General features: G+C 33.6%; 1 long non-coding RNA gene across 1 annotated transcript; it reads right to left on the bottom strand.

Moving 5' to 3' along the window:
* Nucleotides 1-281: 281 nt before the first annotated feature.
* Nucleotides 282-3,184, bottom strand: LOC145819906 (uncharacterized). Its single transcript, XR_014360678.1, has 2 exons — nt 2,108-3,184; nt 282-778 (listed from the first exon to the last, which is right to left on the bottom strand). It is a non-coding gene; the product is annotated as an uncharacterized LOC145819906 (long non-coding RNA).
* Between the last annotated feature and the right edge of the window lie 672 nt (nt 3,185-3,856).

Raw genomic sequence — 3,856 nt, 5'->3', positions numbered from 1 at the left:
TTTTTTGACTTTTGTGATAAAAAAATAAAATAATTATGATTTGAATGTAATATTTTATTTTATTGACTTTTTAATCTATTTTATCTTTTTTGACTATTTTAGTCCAAATAACTTATGCCAAATATAACCTATGTTAATCTTGAGCGGTTTGTGAAATATTAAAAAATTAAAATTTATTCTAAGCACATTTGATTGAGAGAGGCTACTATTTAACGTTGTTTTACATTTTACTCTGTTGCCTTTGAAATTGGTGACAAGGCACAAAATTGATTCATTTCATGTGTTGAAGATCAATGATATTTAACAAGTTACCATATAATAAAATAAACCCAACAAAATAGAAGATACAACATATGGATACTTCTTGTCATAATACTCCAAACATGGTTTAGTCAATCTTAAACCGAAGTTTTCAGATCTTTCTCCTGGGCCTTAGAGGTCGAAGCATTGACAGACTCATGCAAAGTAGCTCAATGATCCGTAAACCAACCCGAAGAGTATATCACAATCATATGCATTTTGATGAATGATACTGGGTGTGGAACCTAAAATGCAATAGAAAAAAACAGTATATTTAAACATTTGATTCTGTCTGTTCAGCATAGTCTCAAATAATGCTTCAGTGTACCCTTCCGTACTTCTTCACAAAATCAGCCGGTTCTAATGATTATGTGAACGCCACTGTCGGTGTCACGATGTCCCTGATTTCACCGACTTTTAAAGGATATGTAGCATCTTCAAAAAGGGCTTCTCCATCTGGCCACGGCCAAATGGTCCTCTGCAAGTTAACATTTTGTAGACAGTGAGTGCAAAGAGAACAATGCCTAGCAATGAGTGTATTATATATACCCTCTCATTCCCCATGTAGAACGTCACTGCCCGATTAAAAAACATGAACAGTATTCCAATGAAAATGTAAATCAACTTTCAAGCAATTTAGAGGAATAATTTCATCATGTAAAAGATCAGAAAAAGAATACAGCTGACTTGGTTGGCAAAGTCTCTTACTAGAGACCTTTGGGTAGGGGACCCCCTCGATGTGTGGCTATCACAATTGGGCCAAGAAGTGACAGATCAAAATGCAAAGCTGAAAAAGTATACAAGGCAATAATTTTTAAACTCCTGGGATTCAAACTTACTTTTTTTTATCTTAACAGAGCAATCCTGAAAGCTAGCCTAGTAACAAAAAGATGTAATTCAATATCAAACTCAGAAATCCTATATTGGAATGTTACTGCAAGCATAAGTTTCACTAAATTCTATGTTCTAGATATAAACAATTAACAACAAATCAGCGTGTGTTCTCACTTTCCATGAAATTACTTAAGCTGTCATACTACATTCCTACCGCCTTTTGCCACCCCATATCCTAATAATTTAACAAACAGAAGGTGCTGAGTAGCTTGGCTGCTAAAGTGAAACGGTGCTGTCGAAGTATTTCACACATTCTGAGACAGGGCAACGTTGAACAGAAAATATAACTACAACTAAGGAATTTTTATTTGAAAAAAAGATATACACACATGTATGTGTTATTAATCTAGTGTTCACAAGAGCAAACAATAAATAGTAAAAGAAGTAACATATGAAATAATAGGGAAAATAACAAATTAGACAGAGTAACAAACTTCTAAAGATTTTGATCTTCACTCAATAATAGATAATCTGATGACTGATTCCTAAAGTAGAACCTTCCTACATCCAAATGCATCAAGAATCAGAGCTACATTTGGAGGTTGGAGTGGTAAGCAGTTATTGAGGCAAAAACATACATGCAATTTCTACATTTTTTTACTGGGTGCTGAACTCAGACCCATCCAGTCAGTAAAATTGAAAAAAGTGGGAGCAGCAACCAAAAAAATATAAATGAAGGCTATATGATCCATTTAATGTCTGCATACAATAAATGGAGAAGAAAGGACTTAAAAAAACTCATGATGACGTGAATATATTATAGTTATCTCAACATCTAAAAACAAAGATTTGTATATGTTACATTCTAGTTCTGTCAAATTGGTGTTTGGAGCGCAATTTTACTCGAAGCACTTGAACTTTACCCATCAAAAAATAAATAAATAAACGAAAAAGATGATCTTTATGCTAATACCTTGTAGGGGTTGAGCATTGACCCAACAACAATGTCTTTTACCTCAAGCTTGAAGACAACAATTCATTCCAACTTGCATAGTGAACCATCCACAACAAGCAAACAAGAATAGTCTAACTAGATGTTATCGAGATACCAATGTATGGTGTTTACTAGGGTGATTGTGCACTTTCATTTTTTTGTACATCTACCCTATGAAACAATTAACATGGATAGCATCCACACAATACAGATACAATTTCCTAACCACCCGTTCGACAACACATTACCACATAAAAATATTTGGGTGATTGACAATTATATTATATGCATTGGACCTTAGCAAACATTATGATGCCCAAATACATAAGAAGGCATTTGTCACTTTGTGAAAATTGGCAATCTTCAAGTAGAAGAAAAGTTACTTTGTGATATTGCAACAGATGAAAGACTGAAATTGCAACAAAATTATTCAGCAGTGGTTATCTTGTCATCAAACTCTCAAGTCAAGAATAGCGTGAACCCATATGCAAACAATACAAACATGTCATGCTCATTCCTCATGAATATCCACATTTTAAGGGCAGGACATACTTCAATCAACTCAGAAAGCCTGCTTTTGTCCCAATTAAATTCTTTACAGTTTACAATCATGGGAAGATAGATTCGTTCTTAACGCTTGAAATCTATACCATCGGGCTCTTAGTAACTAACAGAAAACCAAAATAAAAAATCAAGAGTTACTCTCCAACAAAGCAATCTAAAACCCTGGCAATGAGGAATCCACATCTCTAAACCCAAATCAATACAACTAAGTATCCTCAATCTTTCATCAAATTCAAATTTTATGAAATTGACGAAAAAAATGGCTAAAAGTCATTTTTTTAAAGCAAATTTGTACCTAATCAAGAAAGAGGCATTTTTTTCCCCACCAAACCAAATTCCCAATAGTGATATTTTTACTCAAATTTAATAAAATTTTAAAAAGAATAAAAATTGAAGAGTGAGCTATATCAGATCAAGGTTTTAACTAAAAGTTTAACTCAAATATGATGAAAAAATACAGTAGGGATTTGAGATGTTATTGTGAGATCAGGAAAATCCTCTCACGTGGATTGTAGAGATCCAACAAAGAGATAAGTTTTGCCCCTGTAGATCTGCAAAAATGAACATAGTCGGCACCACCCAACTAGGGTTGTCGGCTAGAGACTCTCCGATGATAAAATTAGTCCTTGGATTCAGAGAAAGAAGATGAAGAAAATGAAGAATATTTGTGTGCTATATGGCAGAGAGAGATGAGGCATACCTTACTCCTTGGGATGCCCTCCATTTATATAGATGGGATGTGATATTTGTTTGATGGGTTTGCTTGTTTGGGTTGGGCCTATTGTTAGGCCTTGTTTGCCTTAGTCATGACAAATTGATATATATTTTTTTCCAGCTCTCACAACTATAACAAGTCAACCACCAACAGCTGTAGCAATCAACATTCATTAATTCACACATTATTATATAAAAATCACATAGTGAATGTTCAAATCTTAATCAAAATCAAGAGAGAATTTAGATCACATAGTTAGTCTCCAATAGATCGCTCTAAAACCCCAGCAATGAAGAATTTACATCCCTAAAACGGCTAAAGCAATCAACATTCATAAATTCACTCTACATATAAGATCACACAATGAATGTTCAAGCACAAATCTCACTTAATCCAGAAATCAAAACCAATTAATTCAGAGCTTCGGTTATATATATATATAGTCTATA

This window comes from Camellia sinensis, chromosome 2 (assembly GCF_055761805.1).
Source record: "Camellia sinensis isolate YWXY chromosome 2, ASM5576180v1, whole genome shotgun sequence".
Lineage (NCBI taxonomy): Eukaryota > Viridiplantae > Streptophyta > Magnoliopsida > Ericales > Theaceae > Camellia > Camellia sinensis.
This window is presented reverse-complemented; position numbering and strand designations above follow the sequence as displayed.